Source organism: Microtus pennsylvanicus, chromosome 12 (genome assembly GCF_037038515.1).
Source record: "Microtus pennsylvanicus isolate mMicPen1 chromosome 12, mMicPen1.hap1, whole genome shotgun sequence".
Taxonomy (NCBI): domain Eukaryota; kingdom Metazoa; phylum Chordata; class Mammalia; order Rodentia; family Cricetidae; genus Microtus; species Microtus pennsylvanicus.
The window spans coordinates 90629627-90644532 of NC_134590.1; the positions used below are offsets into that span (position 1 = coordinate 90629627).

Sequence of the window (14906 nt, forward strand, 5' to 3'; positions counted from 1 at the left end):
GCGCGCGCGCGCGCGCGTCTCTGACAGGAAGGAACCGGTGTCCGGTGGCTATAGAGAGCACTAACAGGATTTAAGGAGTCACCTTGCGGGCACGGTAGCCCCGCCCATTCCCAGTGTATGGACCGGGAGGTGTTTTGTCAACGCTCTGTGCCTCGACTTCTTTATTTTTCACATCATAATTCAGTGACTTGTTGAGAGCACCTTGCTCATGTAAACATTTTTTTTTTGATTTTCGTTGTTTTTCTCCACTTTGGAGTCTTTTTGGAGCCGTCACCACCCGTTGAGGTTAACTCGTTTACATCTAACACTTGCACAGAATAATGGAAAAGGAAAGTTTCTTCCCCAAAGCACGCTTACACTTACCTCCCATTGTCTACCCTAACTCAGGCCTCTCAACCTACTCCTTTTCCATTATTTATTTGTTTGTTTGTTTTTTCGAGACGGTTTCTCTGTAGCTTTGGAGCCTGTCCTGGAACTAGCTCTTGTAGTCCAGGCTGGCCTCGAACTCACAGAGATCCGCCTGCCTCTGCCTCCCAAGTGCTGGGATAAAAGGCGTGTGCCACCGCCGCCCGGCCCTTTCCCCTTTTTTAAAAATTGTATGTATATGGGGTGGGAGACGATTTGTGGGGGTCAGTTCTCTTTCCACAAGGTCGAAGGGATAGAACTGAAGAACTTAAGCTTGGCAGTAAACTCCTTTACCCAGTTAGTCATCTCAGCACCCACTTCCCCTTCCCATCACAAAGGGTTACAGTCAATATTAATTAATGAGTAAAGACTCCTGGAAATCTTTTTATCAGAGTCTCCACTGTTCCCACACTTGAAAATGCCTTAAGTTCATTCCAGTTCTAACCATTTTACCTACTGTTCAAAAACATCTAATGGAGTTCATTTTCTGCAAGCAATTCTTTGCTCTCACTTGCTTTGGTAAGCAATTGAGAAACCAGTAGAAATACTGTTGATACAGCCTACTAAAATTAACCTCCAGCCATTTGTTAATTTTCCTGCATCTGTACAGACACTTCGTCTCTTCAACCTCAACCACACCTCCTGTTTGCAGTTCAAATGCTTTTGAACTATCATCATTCCCGCAAACCTCCAGCCTGGGGTCACTGTCTTTCCCGTAGACATTGTGTGTACTGTTTTCAGCTTCTGCTTCTCAGGCCTCTTTGAAACTCCTTAACTCTGCTTTAAACCTTTGTGCATCTTCAAACCTTTGCAGCCATTCTATATCTATGCAGAAACACATACAGATGCATTTACCGGGAGTGTGTAACCTATGACTAAGAATTAATGTTAGTGCCAGGCGGTGGTGGCACACGCCTTTAATCCTAGCACTCCGGAGGCAGAGGCAGACGGATGTCTGTGAGTTTGAGGCCAGCCTGGTCTATAAGAACTAGTTCCAGGACAGGCTCCAAAGCTACAGAGAAACCCTGTCTTGAAAAAAAAAAGAAAGAAAGAAAGAAAAAGAATTAATGTTAGTACTTAAGATTGTAATAAAAGGGAAGTGGAGAGATGGTTTACGGGATAAGAGCACTGGTTGCTCTTCCAGAGGACCTGGATTCTATTCCTAGTGCCCACATAGCAGTTCACAACCTTCTGTGACTCAGGTTCCACAGGGATCTTACGCCCTCTTCTGATCTCTGCATGCATGTGGTATACATACATTCAGGCACATGTACATATACCAAAAAAAAATTTTCTTTTCTAGACAGGGTTTCTCTGTGGTTTTGGAGCCTATCCTGGAACTAGCTCTGTAGACCAGGCTGGTCTCGAACTCACAGAGATCCGCCTGCCTCTGCCTCCAGAGTGCTGGGATTAAAGGTGTGCACCACCATCGCCTGGCCCGAAAAAAAATTTTTTTTTTTAAGAAATGAATAAAACTTAGGTTGAGTTGCTGACACTTTTAAATGAGTTTCCTTTTTAAAAAGAAAGATTGGAAGAAAAGCCCATGGGCCAGTGAGATGGCGCCTGTGCCCACACACTGGGAAGGCAGAACAGACGCCTGCGAGTTGTTCTCTAGTCACCATATATGCTGCTGGCACACAAATGCCACACCACCCACCCACTCCTGCCACAAGTAAACACACTAAAGAACCTGTGGGCTACTTCATACATTGCTGTCGACAACCCCTGTATCTGTAAATTTAATGTGCAATAAATCCTGCCATTGTGAAACGATGTTGCTGCCTGCTTCTGACAGTGTACTCGGGTCCAGCTGTACACTTCTCCATCCTTACTATAGGAGCTAATTCTTCTGAGATGACTCTTTTTTTCACAATCTTTAGAAAACAGTTTTCCTGGAATGGGGTAGAAAAGATGATGCTACACACCACTTAGTGGTTTTGGATATTTGTGGGTTTTTTGTTAGTTTTGTTTTTTTTTGAGACAGGATTTCTCTGTGTAACAAGTCCTGGAACTCACTTTGTAGACCAGGCTGGCCTCGAACTCACTAAGATCTGCCCGTCTCTGCCTCCAAAGTGCTGGGATTAAAGGCATGCGCCACCACTGCCTGGCTGGTTTTAGATATTTGTTTGTTTTTAATGGAAGAGACAATGTAAGCTACTTAATTATGCTCACAAGAATTTGAAACAACCATCTTAAAAAAGGGTATTTTAAATTTATGGGTATTTATGTGTATGCACATGTACATGTGGGTGTCTGGTGAGGCCAGAAGATGGCACTGGTTCTCCTGGAGCCACCTGTAGTAATATGGAGCTGCAGGGCTGCGTCCCCAACACCCCAGCCGCCTGCTCGGCTAGCTTATGCCCCGAAATAACAACACACAAACTGTATTCATCTAAACACTGCCTGGCTCATTTCTACCTAGCCTCTTCTAGGCTAACTCTCGCACCTGGACTAGCCCATTTCTTATCATCTATATAGCACTGGTCTTACCGGGAAGATTTTAGCCTAAGTCCATCCTGGGTCGGAGCTTCATAGCGTGCATCTTCCCTGGAGCAGGGAGCATGGCGTCTATCTGAGGCGTCTGCTCTGGAGAGGAGAGCTGTCGAGTCTGACCTCACTTCCTCTTCCTCCCGGCATTCTGTTCTGTTTACTCCTCCTACCTATGTCCTAACCAATAAAATGGGCCAAGGCAATTCCTTTATTAGCCAATGACCTTCCTCCATCAGCCACCTAGACATGGGTGCTGGAAACCCAACTCCACTCCTGATAGAGTAGCAGTGTTCTTCAGTACTGAGTCACCTCTCCAGTCACCTAGTTTGTTTTTCCCAGTTTAGTCTGCTATAGAGATTTTTGTTTGAAGCAAAATCACACTGCTCATATTCTTCTAAACATTTGCCATATCCTTAAATATTAATATGATTGACAGCATTGACACACTAGGAAAATGTCAGTTTATTTAACAGGCCCTTTTGCTGTTAGACATTTCTGCCATTTCTACATGGAATATAGGATCTTTTGTGTCTAGCTTTAGCCCTGTCTCCACTCACTCCATTGTGACATCTGATCATAATACGACAGGACACACTGCCTTTTCCAACACCTCCCTTCCCCAACTTTTATTGACTAGACCTCTGGCAAACTCGTGATGTTACCTTCGCCTAATGCCTTCTCTGATACATCTTCCCAGTCAGGATTCCCAAAAGGTCCTCAGGGCATAACTAGGCACATTTTCTTTAATCCATCCATACTCATTAAATATTTCAGTCCTCCTGTATGTTTGTGTTGAGAGAGAGAGAGAGACAGCATCTTGCTAGATTTTAAGGTCTTTGAGAGCAGAAAGCACACATTTCGTGTGCATGCAACATATATAATGAAAGATTTGTGGAGATAGCAGCAAGCATTAAAACAAATACTGTTAGAGCTGCCCTTATTTATTCAGCTGAAGAGCTAATATCTTTCACCTGATAAATCCAATGAAGCCCTCCCTGTCCTCTGGGTGTTTATAAATATCCCACTTTTTGGGGGGGGGGAGGGGGATCTTTTGATTTCCTTTGGCAGGTAGGCTATAGCTGTGATTTTTCTTTCACCAAAAACAGACACTAGGCTTCTTTGTTGATTCTCACCAGTGGTCCTCTCCACAAGTCGGCCTTACTGCCAAATGCCTACAGTTTTCAACAGCAGGCCTCCCTTACTGTTATTATGTGAAAATGCCACAGACTTCCTCTTATTTTCCTTTAAAAACAATTTGTTGTCTTTCACTTTTGAGATGCGGCCACTCCTGTGATTAAATAACTATTTCCTCTAGTCCATGCTAGGTACTTTTCAGTGTGACTGCTTTTTTTTTTAAGTTCCTGTGTGTTCCCCTGAGGATAAAGGACCATGACAAGCATAACATTTCTTTGTTCTTAGTGCAGGTGTCTGACGAATAGGAATGGTGATGCCAAGGCTATTTCACCACACACAGACAAATGAGCTCCATTTCACAGTACAAACCTGTGGTGGAAAAGTCTTCATACAGGATACTCGTTGTCCTGTATGCAGACTAAAGTTAAGACATCATTTTTATAGACGGGAGATAAAGGTAGTGATTTGGGCAGGGTGGAGAAGGTTACAATACAAAGATTTCAGAAACTAAACTGATGGACAGTTATGGCCAAGAAGGCATCCTGAGCTTATATAGCTGCCTGGTCAGAAAGACCAGGGTTTAGCATTTTCAATTTGTGACCCCTTTTTACCCAAGAGATTGGTACATGGCCCCAAGCACGTAAAATAGGTAAACATATCAACATTTACTAATAATAGATCATAAATTTTAAACCAGTTTTTGGGTATGCACATTTTTTGTCATTTGTTAATGAGGAACAAAAATTTATGTACCAATAGAATAGATATACTTTATTGTTATGTACAGAATTACATTTTTCTGAATATTTCATATTAGAGTTGGAGCATCTTCAATGTTTTTCAGAGTTGATCAATATTTTGATTTTATGAACATCAATACTGAGAACATCACATTGCTGTCATATGGGTGCTGGGAACCCAGGTCCTCTGTAAGAGCAGTAAGTACTCAAGCCGTTGCTCTATCCTTGAATTAAACATGCTTTTTTTTTTAAACTCTTGAGACAGGGTCTCATCTGTTGTCTTGGCTGGCCTGGAATTCTGTGTAGACCAGGCTGGCCTTGAACTCACAGAGATCTCTGCCTTCTAAACACAGATCATAAGTGTATGCCATCATGCTCAGGAAATAAAATGTTGTAATAGGAACGGCGGGGCTGCGTCCCCGGCACCCGGCCACCCACATGGCTAGCTTATGCCCCGAAATAATTACATGGACACTGTATTCTTTTTTTTTATTTTTTATGGTTTATTTAACTTTATTTTATGTGCATTGGTGTGAAGGTGTCAGATCCCCTGGAACTGGATCTTCAGACAGTTGTGAGCTGCCATGTGGGTGCTGGGAATTGAACCCGGGTCCTCAGGAAGAGTAGTCAGTGCTCTTAACCACTGAGCCATTTCTCCAGCCCCCGACACTATATTCTTTTAAACACTGCCTGGCCCATTAGTTCCAGTTTCTTATTGGCTAGCTCTTACATATCGATCTAACCCATTTCTAATAATCTGTGTAGCTCCACGAGCTGGCTTACCATGAAAGATCTTAACCTGCGTCTGTCTGGAGTGGGAGAATCATGGCGACTCCTTGACTCAGCTTCTTTCTCCCAACATTCTGTTCTGTTTACTCCGCCTACCTAATTTTATGTCCTATTAAAGAGCCAAGGCAGTCTCTTTATTTAACCAATGAAATTAACACAAAACAGAAGACTCTCCCCCATCAATAAAATGGATGTTTTATTGCTGGAAGTTAATTTTCTAAACTTAGACCAGAAAAACAGAAAAGAAGGACACTTCTGTAGAGAAAATCAGTCTAAAAATAAGTGAGAGAAAGGAGAGAATGAAGTAAGCAAAACCAGCCATACCTTTCTCTCACTTTTCCTCTCTGATTTTTATCAAAAATTGGTGGTTCTTAACCTGTGGGTTGCAACCCCTTCGGCAAACCTATTTCTAAAAACATTCACATTATGACTCATAAGTAGAAAATTTAGAGTTAAAAAGTAGCAATGGAATAATTTATGGGTGGCTGGGCACCATGACTTAAGAACTGAATTAAAGGATTGTAGCATTCGGAAGGGCTTGAGATTCACTGCTCTAAAAGAACCTAGAATATGAGCAAAATTAGCTCAAAACTAACGAAAAATAATAACCATGAGAAAAATGTCTAGGTATCCTGTAATTAGAAAAACAAAGAACCCAAAAAGGTGCCAGGCATCTTAGGTCCCACCCAGTAGTTGGTGGCAGCACTAGACTGATCTCTGAGTTCCACCCCAGTCTGGGCTAGAGTGAGCCACTGTCTCAAAACAAAATAAGCTCCTCAAACCGAAACAAAACATTAAGCTGTCTCCTTTGCTATTTTTTTCAGTCTCTCTCTCTCTCTCTCTCTCTCTCTCTCTCTCTCACACACACACACACACACACACACACACACACACACACACACCAGAAAAATACATATTAAACAACAAAATGTCCCTTTGATCAAAAATTATCTTCTAAGAATTCTGTCAAAAATGCCATTAAAGTTTGGGAAAGCACTCTCTGCCAAGCCTTATGACTTGAGCTTGATTTTGGAACCTGCACAGGCAAAGGAGAGAACTGATTGCCACAAGTGTTCCCCCAGCCTCCACCGAAAATGCGCAGTAGGTTAATTTACACATGGCTAGTAAATCTAGAATCGTTATTTTGGTAAACAAGTCAAGAATACCAGAATTGACTAACAATAAACATCTTCATCAATGTGGAAGTGGCTAAAAATGGTGATCCAGGCTTGGGTAGCTCAGTGGTACAGTGCTTATCTAACATGCATGAGGCCATTGGTTCCATTCCCTGCACCCAGTAAGCAAACAATTATGATCCTGCTACATGAAATATTTATTAAAATAGGAATTAGGCTAGCAACAGGGAAAAAAAAGCAAAATATAGAATATAAATATAAGGAGGCTTCAATCGTCTAATGAACACAGATACACAAAACAAGGAAATAATAAAAGAAGGAATTTGGGATGGCTCCCTGGTCACTATCGTGTTGCTATTCAGGATGAGTTTGATACCAGTCTGTGCACCACAAGACCATCATTCCATGACCCAAACAATATATATATAAAACATCAAATTGCTGTCTTAAGGGACATTTTAAAGGGCTGGAGAGATACTCTGTGGCTAAGAGCACTGACTGCTCTTCCAAAGGACCTGAGCCTGCACCTACAAGGTAGTTCCTGACTATCTTTAACTCCATTTCCAGGGCATCCTGCGCCCTCTTCTGGTCTCCGAAGGTGGTGCAGACATACAGACAAAACACAAAAATAATACAAAAGATAGGTTTACGCTAAAAAGTTAAAAAATTTTGCAATCCTGAGCTCTGAGAGAAACTGTAAACACAACTCTGAGCATATCAATGTTTCATTTTGTATATGAGCCTTAATCTAAATTTTTTTTTTTACTTTTTAATTGATATTTATTGAGCTCTACATTTTTCTCTGCTCCCCTCCCTGCCTCTCCTCTCCCCCCTTCAATCTTCCCCCAAGGTCCCCATGCTCCCATTTACTCAGGAGATTTTGTCTTTTTCACTTTCTACTTCCCATGTAGATTATATGTTGTCTAAGTTCTCTGGGATTGTGGTTTGTAGGCTGGCTTTCTTTGCTTTATGTTTAAAAACTACCTATGAGTGAGTACATGTGATAATTGTCTCTCTGTGTCTGGGTTACATCACTCAAAATAACGTTTTCTAGCTCCATCCATTTTCCTGCAAAATTCAAGCTGTCGTTATATTTTTCTGCTGTGTAGTACTCCATTGTGTAAATGTACCACATTTTCCTTATCCATTCTTCAATCAAGGGGCATTTAGGTTGTTTCCAGGTTCTGGCTATGAAAAACAAAGCTGCTATGAACATAGCTGAGCACATGTCCTTGTGGCACGATTGAGCATCCTTTGGATAGATACCCAAAAGTGGCATTACTGGGTCTTGAGGAAGGTTGTTTCCTGATTTTCTGAGAAATCGCCAGCCACACTGACATCCAAAGGGGCTGTATCAGCTTGCACTCCCACTTAATTTAAATCTTTAAGTGGAATACTAAGGTGGAATTGGAAACTCAATGGCAAGTGGTCCCAACATGGCTGCAGATCCCCGGCCAAAAGGTATTAAGATGACCACGGCAAAGAGTGAATCGTTGCACTACTAATATTTCTAATACCAAAACGGGTTGGAGTACTGGCTGTTCTTGCAGCGGAAGAACCCACATAAGTCACCATACGTAACTCTACCTGTAGGAAATTGAACACCCTCTTTCAGCCTCCTCACGCACATGTGGTGCGCGGAAATGCACGCAAAAATAAATAAAAATAAAACGCCCATACACATACAATTTAAAAAGAAAAAACGGTACGCTACAAATTATAGTTGGAAAGCTATGAAATCACAGTGCCGCAGCCCCGGGACGAGCACCCTATGTGGAGCTTTCCACGGGTGTGAACGGCGACTCAGGTGGTCCTCAGTCGGGCTAGACCTGGGCGCCAGGCCGTGCTCTGTGCCAAGCGCCGGGGAAGTTGCGACACTTCCGGGCAGGCGCCTCTGTCAGCCTTCGGGCGTAGGGGAAAAACTGCGCCGCCCGAGCTGTGGGCGGAGTTAGAGCAGAGGTTAGGCCCCCTCACCATCCTCACCGAGCTCGTGTAGCACTCCGAGGTGAGGCTTCGGGGCCGGCGTCGGGGCCATAGCGTGTTTCTTGGATCCAACAGGAACTTGCAGGTCTTTCGATTTGAAACTACGGTTATCATGAACTTGTCTTGGGATGATGGGTGTGACTTAAAGAAGGCGGGATGGGTTGCCGCCTTATGCAGATGAAGGTACTTAGCTGCAACGCCTCCACTTAAGTGGCAAACCTATATAAGTACCTGTGCTGTACCAGGTACCAAAGACCAAAGCCGGTCATTAAGGTGGGTTTGATTTTTACTACTTTGGATAGTTCGGATACCACCGCAGCAAGGCAACAATCATTTCGCAAACAATTACAGAAAAGTCCTGGGTCTGGAGAATTGGTTTCGCCGTTAAGAGCACGTACTTCTCTTGCAGATGACACGAATTTGATTTCCAGTATCCACATTGAGCTCTTAACTGCCTGTTTAAAACTGCAGCTCCAGTGGACTCAGCCTTCTTTTGCCCCTGCACACCTGTACGTGTCATAAACAAAAATACCTTAATAATTTTAACATGAGTTATTGTACTGGAGATTTGCAAGGTAGTTTATGGAAACTACCATGAAGTTAGGTATGGCTTGAGGTACACATTTTATAATGAGAAAAATACATGGTTACTATTCCCCATCTTTACAAAGGTCACACAAAATTGCTTTCTGACCTTCCTTCCAGTTAGTTACATTCATGTGTACGGTGCCTTTTTTTCCTTTAATGTTCTTTATGTACTAACCCAGGGTCTTAAGTTCTCCTGCAGTGTTCTTGTATAGTGGAGATTGTCAGGTATTCTGGAAGAAAATATTAAGGACAGCCACAAACTTTTACTGCAAAAAATTCAAAAGCAGTAAGCTTTTCAGGCACCTGCGGCTTTGTTAGTGTTCTGGGATAGAAAACTGGCCTAAGAAAAACCGAGATCCTGAGGTTAGCAACTGTAATGACTTAAGGCTTGTTTCTCCGACAGGGTTTTGCTGTGCAGTTATCTGAACTCTTGTTCCTAACCCTACCCAGAGTACCATTTTAACAGGGTACAAGGTCTATAAAGTATTTGGAAACTGAGGGTTTAGATCAGAGGGACCCAATTTGTCTAGCATGCATAGTGCTCTGGTTCCATCCCCAGCACCAAAAGCTCAACCTCAAGCAAAATAAAAAACATTTATAATGAATAGAGATGGGTCTCTACTAGTTAAATTCAGAGCAGAGTACTCCCCAAGTCTTTCAGCCACCAGGCAAATTAGGTACAACTGTGGTTGTACATATGTGTGTATGTGTGCTACTTTATGTGTGTGATATTTTGCAGGTGTTTACAGTAGAAGAAATGATGCTTCATATTCAACATTTGAAAGGAGCACACAGTAAGAAAAAGAAGAAAAACTACTGGCTGGTAGCAGTTCTTCATGATAGACAAATTAAATGATCTTGGCAAGCAGTTAGGAGTTGGGAGTGGAAATCTTCGGTTTGCTGATGAAACAGCCATGCTAGAAAAAGTGAAAATTGGTCAAGGCTGTGCCACACCTTGGCACTCTTCTGTGATGATAGAGATGGTTAAGTTTGTTTAGGATTCAGCATTTTTGGAAGGTGGACATGAAGAAGTATACTTCCATCCAGTGACTAATGCTGCAACCATGGAATTGAGTCTTGAAGACTTGCTCATATTTGTAAATGCTACAGGACATGATCCCATAATTCTAAACTTCGATTAAAAGCTGACTGGGAGCTAGGCATGGTCTAGTTCTCTAGGCAGAGCAGGCTGGTCTCTTGAGTTCTAGGTCACCCAAGGACTACATATTCAGATACTGTGTCCAAAAACAAGCCAATTAGGCTAATGCTTATAATAAACTCATTTCTGTCAGCTGTTTTATTACTTTTGTCTTTGATTTGGAGATTATCGTTCATCTTAAGATTTTTGCCTACATATCACGTGTGCCTGCCTGTGGTTGTGGAAGTCACAGTGCTGGGATTAAAGGCGTGCGCCACCACCGCCCGGCAACGTTTTTTGTTTTTTGTGACAGGATTTCTCTGTAGCTTTAGAGCCTGTCCTGGAACTAGCTGTTGTAGACCAGGCTGGCCTTGAACTCACAGAGATCCACCTGCCTCTGCCTCCTGAGTGCTGGAATTAAAGGCGTGCACCATCATCACCTGGCATGATCAAACTATTAAAGTTACATTTTAAAACTCAGGCGCAAGGGACTGATGAGATGGCTCAGTGGTTAAAAGCACTGACTGCTCTTCTAGAGGACCCGGGTTCAAGTCCCAGCACCCACACAGCAGCTCACAACTGTTTTGTAATTCCAGTTCCAGAGAGACTGACACCAATGTAATAAAGTTAAAAAAATACTCAGGAGGAAAATATACCTTATGGCATCAGGATTTATTTAGAAACAGAAAGGCTATAGCGGTATACTATTTGTATTTTAAAAAATAAAGCTTTCCTGAAGAGGAGAGGGCAAAGCAGCCATACAAGTCAGGGAGTAGTGGCATATAACTTTAATCCCAGGACTCCCGAGACAGAAGCAGACAGATCTGAGTTCAAGGCCATCCTGGGCTACACAAGCTAGAATCTGTCTAAAAGAGAAACGGGTCAATACAAAGGCGATCCCAGCACTAGGGAAGTGGAGACAGGAGTGAAAAAGGAGTGATGTGGCTAGGTGGAGAGAGGAATATAAAGGGAACAGACAGGAACTCAGTAGTGTGTGGAGTCTGAGGATTCAGAGACAGGATCTCACCCCGTTCAGTCTCAAGACTGGGTAGAGGTAAAAGGTCTCTCTAGTGGTTGGCTGCTTTGCTTTTCTGATCTTCAGGTTGAAGTCCAATATTTGTATCTGGGTTTTTATTATTCGTGCTACAAATGTCAGTTTCTTTTGTCCTCTATCCTAATTTTCTATCCTATTTTAGAATAACTTTATTAATCTCTGTGATGGTGAATCTTGGTTGTGAATTTGATCAGGAAACAAACACTCCTCTGGGCAGGTCTGTGAGCACATATCTAGGAAGGACTAAGTGAGGAAGACACCCACAGCCTAGACTCAGAAGTTCCAGGAAGGAGCAGTGCTCCTTGGTGAGTCCCATCGCTGCTACTGCCATCCTTTATCAACATTTGCCCATGTGGGCTTCAGATCAGAGGCTCTTCAAGAATCTTCTAGGTCTTCTGCACCTACCAGGTTCTCAGACTTTCCCAGCATGTAAAACAGCCACTGTTCAGATACCCAGGCCAAATGTAAGCTGATTTAGTAAATCCCCTTGGTAATATATATTCTCTTGGTTATGTTCCTCTAGAAAATCCTAATGCAATATTCTTTCAGTTATGGCATCTGAAAAACTAAAACTAGAAAAAATTTAGTTGTTTATTCAGTGAGGATCTGACACAGGCTAGACTATATAAAAATTGCTCTTGCCATTATCTCCCTAACAATCAAGTGAGATGTTATTAAAAGAACTATAGTTTTGTTTAATCTTTGAAAAATACTATCTAGTAGAGGTTCTGTAATTTGTACCAGCTTGTGTTTCAGAAAGGCAAAAAAAAGTGATGATTGCCTTGTTTTAGAGGTTCCATGCTTGTTTGTTTTATCTTCCCCGTACTCTATCTCTAAGAAAAAGAGTTTTATTTTATGCAGTTTTAGGTGCATAAAATAAAGCATCAGGACCAGAATTTGTAGAACTTTGATATCTTGTTTGTAGTGAAAACAGGCTTTGTAGACCCTGGATGTCTTGTTTGTAGTGAAAACAGGCTTTGCAGATCTTGGATGTCTTGTTTGTAGTGAAAACAGGCTTGGTAGACCCTGGATGTCTTGTTTGTAGTGAAAACAGGCTTTGCAGACCCTGGATGTCTTGTTTGTAGTGAAAACAGGCTTTGCAGACCCTGGATGTCTTGTTTGTAGTGAAAACAGGCTTTGCAGACCCTGGATGTCTTGTTTGTAGTGAAAACAGGCTTTATAGACCCTGGATGTCTTGTTTGTAGTGAAAACAGGCTTTGTAGACCCTGGTTGTCTTGTTTGTAGTGAAAACAGGCTTTGCAGACCCTGGATGTCTTGTTTGTAGTGAAAACAGGCTTTGTAGACCCTGGATGTCTTGTTTGTAGTGAAAACAGGCTTGGTAGACCCTGGATGTCTTGTTTGTAGTGAAAACAGGCTTGGTAGACCCTGGATGTCTTGTTTGTAGTGAAAACAGGCTTTGTAGACCCTGGTTGTCTTGTTTGTAGTGAAAACAGGCTTTGCAGACCCTGGATGTCTTGTTTGTAGTGAAAACAGGCTTTGCAGACCCTGGATGTCTTGTTTGTAGTGAAAACAGGCTTTATAGACCCTGGATGTCTTGTTTGTAGTGAAAACAGGCTTTGTAGACCCTGGTTGTCTTGTTTGTAGTGAAAACAGGCTTTGCAGACCCTGGATGTCTTGTTTGTAGTGAAAACAGGCTTTGTAGACCCTGGATGTCTTGTTTGTAGTGAAAACAGGCTTGGTAGACCCTGGATGTCTTGTTTGTAGTGAAAACAGGCTTTGTAGACCCTGGATGTCTTGTTTGTAGTGAAAACAGGCTTTGTAGACCCTGGATGTCTTGTTTGTAGTGAAAACAGGCTTGGTAGACCCTGGTTGTCTTGTTTGTAGTGAAAACAGGCTTGGTAGACCCTGGATGTCTTGTTTGTAGTGAAAACAGGCTTGGTAGACCCTGGATGTCTTGTTTGTAGTGAAAACAGGCTTTGTAGACCCTGGTTGTCTTGTTTGTAGTGAAAACAGGCTTGGTAGACCCTGGATGTCTTGTTTGTAGTGAAAACAGGCTTGGTAGACCCTGGATGTCTTGTTTGTAGTGAAAACAGGCTTTGTAGACCCTGGTTGTCTTGTTTGTAGTGAAAACAGGCTTTGGAAGAATGATGTGGCAAGACTCAGCTGGCTGCCTCAAGTGTGTAAGTAAAAATAAAACATGAAAATTATTTTTTAAGGTTTATTTTTATCTTATGTGTTTTATCTGCATGAATGTCTGTGCACTACCTGTTCACATTGCCTGTGGAGGCCAAGAGAGGGCGCTGGGATTTCCTCGAGCTGGAGGTACAGACAGTTGTGAGCTGCCATGTGGAAATTGAACCTGGTTCCTCTGCGAGAGCAGCCAATGCTCTTACTCACAGAACCATCACTCCAGCCCCCACAAAGACATTAATTTTGCAGCTTGTCACATTCTTGGCAGTTTTACTTTCTGACATTTTTGTAACCTGTGGTTAAGTGATCCAAAATTAAATGGAAAATTCCAAAATTAAACAGTAAGTTTTAAATTGCATGCCATTTTGAGTGGCAGAAGTCGTTGAACCATGGCTTTGCCTAGCATATCCATGCCATATACACTACCTGTCACAGTATCTGTGTTCTCACAGTGATGGTGTTCAAACAACCCTTACCTACTAGTTCAACAATGTATTTCCTATATCACATCATCTCACCACCTAATTATTTTCTGTCACATCACAAGGATACAGCACAATAACAAGTTTTGAGAAAGGAGCTGGCCTACAGATTAGTGGGAGACTGAGCCTATCTCCCATGCTTCAGGCCAGGTAAAATCTCCAGCAGTACCCCTCACCCCGCAAAACAAAAACAAAATCAACCCTGAGAAAACAAAACAAAAATCCCCAACAGTATTGTTATACCTCTGTTTTATTATTAGTGACTACTGTTCCCCTTACTGTGCCTAATTTATGATGTAAGCTCTCAGTGTTAAATGTATGGGGAAAAAATAAAACAAAAAGACCAGCCGATTCAGGCATTCATTGGGAGTGTTAGAGCATACCCTTCATGGATAAGGGAAATGACTATAGATTGCATTTAAACATATTTTAGGATTGACAAAACTTGACTTTCTCCTCAAGCCTCTTAATAACCAAAAATGATTAGGGTAAAATACATAAAGAATGAAAAAGTTCTCCAGGGCAAAAACTAACACGTGACTAATATGCAATTTTAAAATGATTATAACAATTTGTTTAAAAAATTCACCTTTTTATTTCTTTATATCAGTTAATCCAGCATATATATTTGTAAGGAGAGTCAAAGGAGGGGAAAGTGACTGTGAAAGACAGTCCAAACAATGGTATCTTGCCATGCATGGAATCCTGGGGCTGATATTAGGCACCACCAAGTAAAACCGTTTTGCCATTCAACTCTACCTCCCTTTTAGCATTAATTTTTAAGGAAATGTTACAGCTTTTTATTTGATTTGGTAC

The 14906-nt window shown here is 42.0% G+C and overlaps 1 pseudogene; it reads left to right on the forward strand.

Moving 5' to 3' along the window:
- The first annotated feature begins 6530 nt into the window (after positions 1–6530).
- Positions 6531–10647, forward strand: LOC142832415 (prolyl-tRNA synthetase associated domain-containing protein 1-like; annotated as a pseudogene).
- The last annotated feature ends 4259 nt before the right edge of the window (positions 10648–14906 follow it).